The sequence below is a fragment of the Lycium barbarum genome, chromosome 2 (genome assembly GCF_019175385.1).
Source record: "Lycium barbarum isolate Lr01 chromosome 2, ASM1917538v2, whole genome shotgun sequence".
NCBI classification, from domain to species: domain Eukaryota; kingdom Viridiplantae; phylum Streptophyta; class Magnoliopsida; order Solanales; family Solanaceae; genus Lycium; species Lycium barbarum.
In genome coordinates this window covers 148521453-148535315 of record NC_083338.1, presented here as the reverse complement: position 1 = coordinate 148535315, position 13863 = coordinate 148521453, and the positions used below count along the sequence as shown (strand labels likewise).

General features: G+C 40.9%; 1 pseudogene; it reads right to left on the bottom strand.

Annotated features, from left to right (window-relative positions):
- Nucleotides 1–1047: 1047 nt before the first annotated feature.
- On the bottom strand, nucleotides 1048–11432 carry LOC132628008 (DExH-box ATP-dependent RNA helicase DExH12-like; annotated as a pseudogene).
- Between the last annotated feature and the right edge of the window lie 2431 nt (nucleotides 11433–13863).

Genomic DNA, 13863 nt, shown 5'->3' with positions numbered 1-13863 from the left:
TTCTGTTATATCTTTCGCCAGTTCCCGGGCCGGTTCTGTTATCGTGCGCACTTTGATATACTCCGGTGTTATGCTGTGTTTATGGTTCTCCGAGCTACTCGCTAATGAGGGTCGGGTTCCACTTATATTTGGTGTTATGTTGTGTATGGCGTTATGCTGTGTTGTGATATGTGACGGGCATACGGAGATTTGAAACCTTCTGGTGTTATGCTGTGTTATGGCGCCATTGACGGGCGGGCGACCATATTCTTCTGTACCTTATGCATGACTTATATTTTGAAAGTAAACATTTTGATATGTTGGATTTATACTTATGTTCTGTACTACTATTTCGTTTATGCCTCAGATTTGTTCCTGTATTTTCTGCTTTGCATACTCAGTACATATTTCGTACTGACCCCCTTTCTTCGGAGGGCTGCGTTTCATGCCCGCAGGTTCAGACGCACAGTTTGGTGATCCACCAGTTTAGGACACTCTTCTGCTGTTCGGAGTGTTGTTCTCATTTCAGAGCATATATTTTGTTATATATTTGTTCGCTGTGTATGTATACGTTTGTTCAGGGGTACAGCGGGGCCCTGTCCCGCCATATGTTTCTGTTGGTCTGTTTAGAGGTCTGTAGACGTATTTGTGGGTGTGTGTGCCTACTTCCGTTCAGATGTGTTTATATGACCCTATTCGCTATGGCAGCCTTGTCGGCGTGCATTTGCATATGTTTTGGGCCGTGGTGCCATTTGATAGCCTTGCCGGCTTTTTGATATATGTATATGTGTAAGGTTGCGCTGAAATGTGTTTGAAACAGTTTGATATAATTTAAGACAGCGTATGATAATTGTGCCAGTATATGTCATTTGTATATGATTCGATTTGGATAAGTGTGTTACGATTTGATATGTTTGTCTGTCTGGGTGTCCAAGTAGGGCACCAGTCGCGGCCCACGGGGCTGGGTCGTGACATGACGAGCAATAGAAACTTGGAAAAGAGATAATCTAAAACCCAATCCAACTAACACGCAATTGCATACATTGCTGTTTGTTACCTACCTGCTAACGAGATTTGGGACAAAATCAGCAAGCCTTTATAATCAGTGAGAGCCTATTCCAAACAGAAAGAACATCAGCATTCACCAAAATCTCAACTTGTTACATGTGGATCAACTTTGCAATGGGGGCTTTTGGCTTGATTGATTCTGATTTAATAGGATATAAGCGAGTGATCACAAAAAATCCCAAATACCATGAAAACAACACTAGTTCATGAAACAAGTCCTCCGGGTCAGAATTAAAGTAAGATAAAGCATGGCACTTAGTCCAAGTGGATTGTCTATAAGAGTATGTCGAGCAGCTAGAGCAAGCTACAGAAGAGTAAAGCTAAATCGCTCCCTTCAACTGTCATCTTCAGCCATTCCCTCTTTTACTTCAAGTGAAAAAGTATATTCCTGATCACAACCTAGATAAGAACCACGCATGAAATAGAGTGTGTACATCCTCGTTCCAGCTTCTGCAGGGGCAGCAAAATCAAGCTTGATCTTTGACTTCGTTTGCAAAGTAACCCTCTTAATAGCTAATAATTGGTTGCTCTTCGTATCTCCAACAACAAACCACCATCCTTCTTCCTTGGATTTAGGATATCTAGGCACAAACACAGCTCCAACCTCAGTTACACCCTCAAGATCTCGCTCAAGAGTCACCTGTAAACTCACATCATCTCCTGCTCTCACATTACCGCCGTCTAGCACATCATATGTCAAATCAACGTTCGGAAACTGGTTACAGAAACGGGCAATATCCATAAGCTGTGGCTCTGACATCTGCAAGAGCTCATGCCTCTCGTTATCTTCCATCTCCACTAAATCAAACACTGTCTCTATACTCTTCCCGGGATTCTCTTGGCACTTCTTAGCCAATTCCTTTGTGAAGTATGGAAATTGGAGAAGCATACAGTCACGCTCCCACATTCCCTGAGTGACCATCTGGCTGACTTCCATTGCTATAAGTGCCAGATTCAGCCATCCGTTACTGGATATTACATCAACCATTGCTTGGAGCAGCCTAATAGCAGAAAGAAGTACCTCTTGCTAGTCAGAAGCTAGATTCCCACGCACCATTTTCCTAGAGAAGTGAGCTTGCAACAGAGCATTAGCCTTGACATGAGGGTCAACATATTTGAGATTCTCAAAAGAGAAGCGCTGATGATTAATTAATCTTCTTATCAACTCCTCTTCACCGGGTCTTATCGGCAGCTGTTCATACTCCGATGCTGAAGCCAAAATTTCAAGCAAGCCCTTTAACTTCGTTTTGGAGTTTAAAGAAGAGCTAAAATGTTCTATCGTAGTGTAACTGATATAATAATATGATGCAATCATGCCAAGATTCAGGGGCGAAAGCAATAAGTCATCTTCCACAGCAACACATTTGCTCGACTCCAAGTCACTGAGAGTATTCTCCACCAGCTCCGAGAGGTGATCCAAAAGATGCCTGTGACCAACACCCTGCAGATTGTAGTAATTTGGATTCTGAGTGAGCCTTCTGTATATGAATGTCCATGTAAGGTAATCCACAGCATCCTGCTTGTTCTGAATAACACCAGCAACCACCTCTGCATTGAAATTGTCGTGGAGATAGTGTTGCAAATAGCTCTCTACTGGGAACGCTTCGTCTAAAAACTTCTTGTAGTAGTCCTTGCGTGGTGCATGGCAGAGGATGACACACTTCCCGGAGCTATCTACAAGAAGTCGACTGGAATGACCCATCATCTGCAACAAATCACTCACTGGATAATCACTAGACGCATTTTCCGTACCATCATAGTACTGAGTTCCCATAACCACCACCAGATGGGCAGAGATGGGCAGTCCCCAACATATTGTGCTACTCATTACACATACTTAAATCCATCCAGTTTCAAACAATGTCTTCACTATATCCTGATCTGTGTAAGACAATCCTTCGTGCAAGTAGCCAACACCATACTTAAGTGTCTCTTTTAGCATGGGCTCGTTGATCCTCTCCACAAAAGGCTCTAGCTCCATTCCGGACTGTAGCAAAAACACGGGTGTGTCTTTACTTTCCATATCTGAGTAAGTCATCAGATCCACTGCAGTGAGGCCTGCATGCTTCTCGTGGGGACATACACTATTGCTGGTTTTCCCATCCTTGCATGATGTACTATTGTTGTTACGTGGGCTTTGTCATGGCTTGCATCCTAGCCTTAAAGTTAGCAATATCGACACCCTGAATATGTATTTCCAGCGGCACAGGCCTTACACCTGGAGGAAAGTTGAAAAGACCATGAGCCATAGCCCCAATCCATTCCCCCAAATCCTTGGCATTAGCCAGAGAAGTCGACAACGCAACAACTCAAATCTTTTTCTCGACCTGGCTTGAGATATATCGCATCCGAGAGACAATCACCTCCAACACAGGACCGCCTTGGCCACCAATCAGGTGCAGTTCATCAACGATAAAAAGACTTACTTGCTGAACATGCTTTTGCTGTTTCCAGCGACGAGATAAAGCGTCCCATTTCTCAAGCGTGCTTACAATTAACTAACCCTTCTCTAACAGTTTCAAATCAGTTGCTGTTTCCCCAGTTAATTCGACTACTCTCATTCCAAGAGAATCTCCGAATTTCTTCTTCCAATCACTGTACCGCTCCTTAGCAAGGGCCTCAAGGGGAGCTATATACACTGCACGTAAGATACCAGGACTTTTCTGATGATTCCTCAATATGGCAAATTCAGCACAAATGGTCTTCCCACTACCAGTTGGAGCTGCAACCAAAACGTCGTCATCTAAGTTGTACAAGACTGTAAAAACCTGAGTCTGAACTGGATTGAAATGCTTAAAATCTTGATAAAGTGCTTCATAAGCTGGATTCCTCAACGCAGTAACTGGCAGAGGTTGCAAGTCTAGTAACTCTGCGGGAGGAGGATACTTCTCTGGGAAAATCAGGTGCCTGAACGAAACTGGTAAAATAGTTTGGGACCCTAGCCATCTGTCGGACACAACACGGATGAAGTATTGAGGAGGCAATGGTTCATAAATTGGGACTGTGAAGTTCAAAGTATAGTCCTCATCAATGTACTGCTTCTTAAGCATGAAGTATTCATGATGAAGAATATAGATCCCATCATTATCTTCCACAATAATCCAGAAAGGTTCTACATAACTATGGACCTTGTCCTCCCACTGGAAATCTAGTGTAATAGTCAATTCTACCCTCAGAACCGCGCGGGTAATTGGCTGAACATGTGCTGCAAGGTTGAGCTTTGGAAACTGATGAATGAACTTGTGAAGTGTTCTTCCCATCTTTGGGAAACAGATAAGTTCCCCCAACTCTTGTGATGAAATATCATAATACCGATCCCAAGCCAAATCTTTCTTCTCCAATTTCACCAAAATTTCATTTGGGATGCTGTTGAATTGGCGAAGCAGTGTCTGCACACTCCACATCCTCTTACTTATCATCTTGCACCATTTCAAAGCCTTCTCAGCTAATAGAGCCCATCCTCTTTTCAGAACTATCTCAAAAAGGGCTCGTATCAGACGTGCAGCACTCTGCAAAGAAAATCACAAAATTAAAAACAGATGGACTCGGGTTACACTGTCTTCTGCACCAAAGAAACAAAGAAGCGACCAAAAAATATTCATGATGTGACAAACAAACCTAAGTTACATAAATGATGGCCGATGACAAAGACAAGCCTTCAAGCTTCAGCTTTGAAATATATGTCTGCAGTAGAACATTGATCTTGGCACTGGGCTCCTCAAGACTCTCTTTGACTGGAATGGGAACACGATCCAAAAGCTTTGCCAATTCCATCTTCTCATCTTGCCTTACCGTTACATATTTGAACTCCTCACTGAGAGAGAAGAGCCTACACAGCTCAATCGCCCATTGTCGGCTTCAAGTTCTCATTGAATGTGGAAATCGTCCCATGAGTTATATAGTAATAGCTAGCAATGCGACCCAAGTCAGTCACCTGGAAATATCCACTTTTTCTGTCATACTTAACCAGATTGTTTTTGTCCAGTAATGTTGCTGCAGAATGAACCTGCAAAACAAGTATGCCATTCAAGACACTAGAAACTTTTGATTCTCTATGGCCCAACATGAAAAAAAAAATAGCAATTTTAAAGCTACACATACTTATATGGAAAATGAAAAGCCACACAGTAAAACAGACAATAATATAATGACAGAAAAAAATTGTAGATCCATTAACTGTTAGTACTATGAACTATTACAATAACGTCTAAAGAGGTCTGTCAAAGTAGCGTTCAGCCTCTGCTCTCCTTCAGTGAAGTTCTGTATTAATTTCCACCACGTGCACATAATGGGTCTTAGCTCACATCATATCTCCAACAAGGACAGATAGGGGCTTAATGATCTAGACAGTCCTAACATACCACAAAATTAAAACCACTATATGCCATGTTCAGAAGAGGTAGGGGTAGGCCAAAGAAATATTGGGGAGAGGTGATTAGACAGGACATGACGCAGTTACAGCTTACCGAGGACATGACCTTAGATAGGAAGGTGTGGAGGACTCACATTAGGGTAGAAGGCTAGTATATAAGTCTCGTTATCTTTCCTCATTAGTAGGCGCATTAGCGCATTATAATTTCTTGTGCTTTGATTTATGTTATTATTTGCTACTTTCTGTACTTTGATTACTCTATTTTATCTGTGCCGCTTTCGTGATTTGCATTTCCATATCGCTTTGAATTCCTTGATTATCTTGTTTTACTGTGTCGCTTGCATTATTTCATTGCAATATCGTTTTAAATCTTTTAACCTTATCTGACCCCCCTTTTTATGCTTCTATTGAGCCGAGGGTCTCTCGGAAACAGTCATTCTACCTTGGTAGGAGTAAGGTCTGCGTACATTATACCCTCCCCAGACCCCAAGATGTGGGATTTCACTGGGTTGTTGTTCTTGTTGTTGTTGTTGTATATGCCATGTTCATGTGCAGCTGTCTCCGCACACAGACTGTTACACCTCGGAAAATTTCCCGTTGGTACGCAAGTAAATGAACTAATGATGTGTGCGAGAAGTGCGAGTGTATAATGTTTCATGGGAAATGTATGAAAAGGGATGTGGATGATTAGAATGAAAAGTCGAGAAATGAGAAAAATTGAAAGTTGGCAAAACTGCCCAGTGGTCGTATATTGCAAAATACGGACCGTAAAGTGCAATACGGTCCGTAAACTGGCAGTCGTAAACTGCCATGCAAAAGCTTCAGCTTTCTGCCAGTGGTCATAAAGTGCAAATACGGACCGTAAACTGGTATACGGTCCGTAAACTGCCAGGTCGTTAACTGGCATGCCAAACTTCAACTTTCTGCCAGCCGAGGAAATGGTTAAATACCACCTGGTGGACGGACCGTAAAGTGATTTACGGCCCGTAAACCACCATGAAGGCAGCCCAGCTTCTGGTTCTGGAAATGGCTAAATATGCCCATGGAGGACGAGCCGTATAGTGTAATACGGTCCGTAAACCTCCATGGACGACCACTGTTCACCCAACACAGATTTTCCAATTCATTAAATATGAGGATCAAGACTTATTTTATTTCATTACAACATTACACCACTTCTCTCTAGAACTTCTCTCTACATTTATTATATGAGTTTTCAAGGATTATAAGCCATCAATAACATTAAGACAAGTGAATCAAGGATAAGGGAATCATCAAGGATCATCCAAGTCAAGAAATCTAAATGGAGAAAAACTAGGGTTTTGCTCAAAGAGGAGTATTATCAACCAAAGCTTGTTCCTACAACTTCTAAGGTAAGATTCATGATTTTTACAAGATGTTTAAGGTATTGGAGAATTAAAATACATGGATTATAGAAAATGTGGTCAACTAGGTCATGAAAGATGAATAGTGACATTTTGAGAAATAGTTTGAATTGAGTTATGAATGTTGTTGTGTTGTGATATGAATGTGTCATAAATGGTATTAAGATTATGAACTAAACACTTTAGACGAATGGACGAAAATGGGTGTTAGGACCATGAATGTGGGTGAATTAGAGGCAAATTGAGGAATCTAGATAATGTGGATAATGTGAATGACTAATGGTCATTGTTATGATATTAATGAAGGTATAAACGCTAGCATTGGAAGGGAACGTGCAAGTGTAGAATAGTTCGACGGAAAGGTATGTAAGGCTAACCCTTCTTTCATAAGGCATGGTTCTTGGCCAAATTCCTAATTCCTCTATATGAGTATGTTGTCTTCACATGGTTGACATTCCGAGCTCATAAGCTCACGACCCTTGATATGTACTATGATTATACTACGTTCCTCGTATGACGAGTAAGTCCATAATGTAGATGTAACGATAACGATGAGGATAGTAATGATGATGATATCAAAAATGATGCAAAAGGTGCCTACGGGCTATTATACTTATATGTGCCTATGAAGGGCTATAATGAACCCCGAGCTTATAACGCCGGGTAGAATATATGTATATGAATACGTATGAAGTATGTATACGATTACGAAACGCGCGCGCACGTCTGCAGATGGTACGGATAACCCTGAAGCCTTGGTAGGGCCAGGTAGAAATAACATTGAGCCTTGGTTGGCCAAGTATGTATGAAACACCGAACCTTATGGTCGGGTACGCTATGTATGTATATAAGTGTATGGCTATGTATATAATATGAATATGAATGTGATAAGACTATGTATAAGAATACGAATAAGGACATGTATACAAATATGAGCACAAGTATGGTACGAGTATTATTATGGGATACGAACGACGATGTATGCAAGTACGCGACATGATGATGATGATATTACTGTCTCCCCTCCTATGCTATCTTCATATGATATCTATTATGCTTCTATATTGATGTTGATCATGCTTTACATACTCAGTACATTCTTCATACTGACGTCCTTTTGTTTGTGGACGCTGCGTCATGCCCGCAGGTACACAGGGAGACAGACTTGATCCATAGTTGCTTATTCAGAGATTGCATAGCAGAGCTCCATTTCTTTCGGAGCCGTAGCTTTTGGGTACTTATTCTTTTGTGTATATAATTATGGGCATAGCGGGGTCCTGTCCCGCTCATATGATATGTCATACTCTTAGAGGCTCGTAGTCATGTGTATGTGAGTAGAGATGTTCGGCCATGTCGGCCCATGTTTTGTATATCTTTTGTTGGCCGCGTCGGCCTTGTACTTATGATGTGGCACAGATGCCTATGATATGTTAAATGATGATGGTCGTCTAATGGGATCAATATGATTAACGATAAGAAAAGCACGAATTGACTTATGGTTCACCTAGATGTTATGTTATGTACGATAAGGGGGTGCTCGGGTGGGGTAGCACCGGGTGCTCGTCGTGGCCCCCTAGCCGGGTCATGACACAGACATTACCTGTTCCTCAACATTTATGACAACTCAAGATTTTAAACACACATAGTATGAGCAAACAATTTCAACAACAGCTAGTGGAATATAAGATTCTTACCAAGTCTGCACGCCTTTCCTCCAGAGTATAGTCACTTTTGAGAGCATCAGCAGCAAGACCATAAAGAGTGGGATTTCGCACCATCCGAACATAGAGGTAAGTATAGAGGAGCCACTTGCAAGCTTCTTTGGCATTCTGCACCGTCCCAAGGACAATCTCTGCGTTCAACTGATCAGCCAACTTAGATATAAACTGACTTTCAATAGGAAGCTGCTGATTTATTAAAGAAAGATAGTATCTCATCTCACTGTGTCCAGTAATGATGATTCCTTCGCCATAAGCGTCATACTGAGGCCTTCCAGCACGGCCAAGCATCTGCATAACATCAAGGGGACTGAGTTAAGTCCAGGCTTCTTTTTCAGGATTGCATATTTGGGTGCCTTTTATGATGACAGTATGTGCAGGTAAATTGACACCCCAAGCTAACGTTGCTGTTGAAACCAACACTTGCACATGGCCATCAGCAAAAGTTCTTCCACAAGTTGATGATCAGTCCTAACCAACCCAGCATGATGAATTGCAAAACCATAAGGTAAAAGATTTTTGAGATCATTGCTCTTGACAAGCTCTGTTTGAGAGTGAAGAATTTCCCGAGTTAAACTATCCTCCTTCAAAAACTTACTGAGTGTGTCATTAGCAAGTGCAGAATCTCGTATTGCGCGAGCTATTTTAATGGTTTCCTTCCTGGAGTGTACAAAAATAAGCACTTGATGCTTTCCCACCATACTGATTACCTTCTCATAGCAAACATCACTCATCAGTTGGAATCTCTGCAACGGCTTCTTAACAGTGATTCCAATATACCGTTGAGCCAATGGGATAGGTTTGTAACTATTATCAAAATAGAAAAGGCCCTTCTTCAGATCAACTCTAACAAACACAGCCACATCCTCATAATTTGGGAGAGTTGCTGATAATCCAACCAGCCGGATATGATCTTTCGTGGTCTCAATCTGTCTGATAGTTCTTGCAATTATACTTTCCAAAACAGGACCTCTGTCGTCATGCAGAAGATGTATCTCATTAATGATAAGAAGTTTAACAAGCTGTGTATAGGTGCGATCACCTGACTTTCGGGTTATGATATCCCATTTCTCCGGGGTTGTCACAATAATATGAGTTTCTTCAATCTGTTGACGAGTTAGTGTTTGATCTCCACTCAATTCTTTCACACTGACACCATAGTGTTCCAAACGCCTAGAGAGATTTCCAACTACTTTAGCGACTAGGGCTTTCATGGGCACCACATAGACAATCTTATAATTGTTATGGTTGAAAGATCCATCTTCGTTACAGTGCAATCCGATTTGTTGAAGTATAGTGAGCATAGCTACATTAGTCTTTCCAACTCCAGTGGGAGCACAAAGTAAAATATTTTCAGGGGAAAATAGGGCAGTTTCATATACTTTGCTCTGCACCCTGTTCAATTGGGCCATCCCACTGAAAGCTGGCTGTGCCCACTCTGGAAGGGAAGAGATCTTAAAAAGTTCTTCGCCGGGAGCTAATGGCTTAGGCGTCAGTCTTGGCACATGAACTTCCTCGTAACCCTTCATATGAGACCTATAAGATATCACCGGAAGCTGACATGTTTTATTTTCGATGAATAAGCCACCCTGATGGAAGGCAAGGCTGTCAAGATCGAGCAACTGACGCTGGCCCATCAACCAACCATTATCAAGATCCCTATGAGCATGTCGCTTCCTTTTCACGTCACCATCTGCTCCAGTCTCGTCTTTAAGCCGCCTAGCTTCTTCCCTAATACTTTTCTCCAAATTGCTTTGTCTCTCTTTTGCAGTTGCCCTAGTAGGATGCAACTGTTCTAATATTGCAGCATAGTCTGGCCCTAAACCCATCATTTCTTCTTCAATTTTCCTCCTCTTTTTTAGGTCTTCAGCCCTTGCAAGACGAGTACACCACACTACCTTCAGCCAGTTTAGCAAAAGATACTTTATGAGACTGAACTTCTCAAATTGCAGATGCACCAGCAGCATGGTTTCCACTTCATGGTCATCACCTTGAGCGAGTATTTTAAGAACCTCTTCAGCAAGTATTTGACTCTGTTGTGGATCGATCTGCTGATCATAAGCTTGAGAAATCTTTCTTTGAAGCCAATAAGCATCTATATCCTGAACATTCAAGGCCATTCCCTCCTCAAGTTCCTGTGTCTCAACATCATCAATGCCACCGCCCATATACATAGTGCCAGCACCATTAGCTTCCAGCACATCGTCATCCTCCTCTTCATCCTCCGGCACCACATCAACGTCACTTTCATCATCTTCGTCTTCATTCTCCTCAAACTCAACTGCTACACCAACATCATCATCGAGAGCTTCATCACCATCGATTGCAACATCACCATCACCTTGATTATAGTCAGTGATGAGTTTTCCAATCGAGACCAACTGCTCAAATATGTGGATGGATATGGGATTCAACAACTTCTCGATTTCCTTTTTCTTGTCGAGGTTGTTGAAGTAATCATTCTTTAGCACAGCCAAAATCTCATCCGCTGCCCCACAAACAATGTTGAGGGGCTGTCCACCTAATTGCTGCTGAATCATACTGAGCATTGCCTCATAAGCAGCCCTAGTTTCCTTGGTTTTTGGCTGGTAAACACCCCCTTCCTCTGTCGAAGTAAGGACACTTTCTTCATGAATTCGTCTCCTCTTCTTGCACGGCCTATTGGGGTCATAGTCAACTTGCTTCTTCTTCTTCCTAACCCTCTCAGGTCTACCTTTAAAAACACGATCACCAAACGATCTAGGATCGATTTTTCCAAACAAAGACTCGGGTTCACCAGAGGGTTCAGGTGTGTCTCGTGGGCCACGAGAATCACTTGTTAGAACTTAGAACAAGACTGGCATTGGCACGATAATCATACTATTTGAAACGTGCATGTGCCTCTGCACCACCACCACCACCGTCTGACATCTTCAATCAATCAGAAATCCAAAAGTACCTAAAAATCACAACAACAAAGAAACAAAATGATCTCATTTAGAATACTCAAAGAAACAAACCATTTTAAAAAAATCCCGCATTAACGGGGTCCGAGGAAGGGTTGGAGTGTGACGTAGACAACCTGTACTAACGGCTCGAACCCGTGACCTAGGTCACACGAATACAGAGGAACCCCCTTCAAAGAAACAAAATAAGAGCCAACAAGTTGTGGGCAAAATCTTGAATTGTATGTTAAAAAAAAAAAAGGCACTTCAAAGCAACTCTAGTCTAGGTTTAGATGACTAAATCAAAATAAGACCTACAAAAGTATGAACATACCCATAACTCGAAATTGCAATGTCCTGTGTAGTCCGAAGCAGGAATCCTTTGTGCATGGGAGTTTAATGTTCACAACTTGAGGCTTTAACAAGTGTGCCCTATATATTTTTTTCGGAGAAGGCATACAATGTATAGTAACGTAAGAATGACTAACATACAGAGGTGGCAGGGTTGAATTTGAGCGGGTAAAAATTGATTGGATTAATAAATGGGTGGCCCAAAAGTTATTTGGGCTAAAGGTAGGTCAAAATTCAAAACCTAATCCGTTCAATTTTTTCTAAGTTTTAATTGTTGTATTTGTTCTTTTATAAGTTTTTAGCACCTAATAAAATTATCGTTTTTCCTTATTATAAGTATATACATAAAATATCAAATAAAAAATGTCTTTTAAAAAAATATTTTGATAAGATTTTTTTATGGATCAATTTGGGCTAAATATTAGTCCTGAACAAATAAATGGACAAGTCAATAACTAGTCCAAACTTGAGGGGATTGGACGAGTTATGACTTATGATTTTATGGGTTGATTTTGTCACCTCTACTAACATATACATAATTTATTTAAACAGAAAATAAAATGTTTTTACATATGACAGAATAATTAGATTCAAAGTATTTGAATATCTTCTGAATGTTTGTATAAATTACTTATATAGTGTTTATAACTATAGATAATTTTATTTGATGAGATAATGAAATGCTATGTTATATCTCATCTAATGTTTCTCATAGCTCAATGTTTTCGTGTATGTTTATCATCCCGTGGTTATGACTCATCTAATACTACTACTACAACAACAACAACATACCCTGTGGTCCCACAAATGGGATTTGGAGAGGATAAAATATACGCGGACCTTGTTTCCGATAGACCCTTGGCTCGATCTAATATTTTGTTTATAACCAGAACCCTTATTGTTGATGTTGATATGCCCCGTGAAAGCACAACATACAGTTTTTTTTTTTTTTTTTTTTTTGGTAAACAGCTTCTTTCATTAATAACCAAAAATTGTTACATACAAAACAGTAGCAGTATTTGGACTAACTGCTAGCCTCTATATATCCTATCTCTACCTACTATACTTACATCTCTGTCAACTTGGTAGACCAAGATCACTACATTCATTACAGTCAATATATCAAAATACGCAAGACACTATGGATATGAATTCAATCCCTTCAGTGCATCATGCTATCTTCTATTAGCTCTGCCTCTAATGTGCAATTGTATCACAATGTCCTTCAGTAGTTTAGTTTCCAATAGACTACTATTCTGAAACCTTATGTTGTTCTTTTCCCTCCATATAGCATCAACAATCATTGCAAATGCACAGCTGGATATTTCTGCTAGGCCTGCTCTCTTCTTGGCCAATTTTCAGGCCCACTTCACCTCTGTATTCCAGTCAGTAATGTTCCTCTGATAACCCATCCACACACATAGTCTATACCACATCTGTCTGGTGATAGCACATTCAAAGAACATGTGTGCAAATGTTTCCCTGTATAGTCCACAAAAAGCACAATCTGGTGGCACCTGGATTCCAAACTTCATCAGCCTATCAACAGTTGCCAACCTCTGATGTAAAGCTAACCATAATATGAATTTATATCTGGGATGTATACTGGTTTGCAGGGATAAGCTCTTCCATTCGACCTTGGGGTGTTGGGGTAGCAGATTCAAGTACATTTTCCTGATGGCAAATCTATTTCCAATCAGAGTTTCATTCAGTACTGTTTGCAGTGTTCCATCAGCTACTTGCCCTTGCAACACCAATCCCCTTGATGCTATTATCTTCTTCACCACCCGTGAAGCATTCTTGGGGATGAGCATAGTTTCTAAGCTGTTATGCTTTATGTAGTAGTTATGTATCCATTGTATCCACAAGCAGTCCTTTTTCCTTGCCACGTTCCACAACTGTTTTAAGATAGAAGCTCTGTTCCATAAACATATATTTATGATATTCAGTCCACCAGCAGCATATGGCAAGTAAACATCATTCCAAGCCACTAGAGCCTTTTTTGATATTGAAACAGCTCCTGTCCACAGAAAAGTTCTACAAATCTGCTCAATGGCTTTCATAAC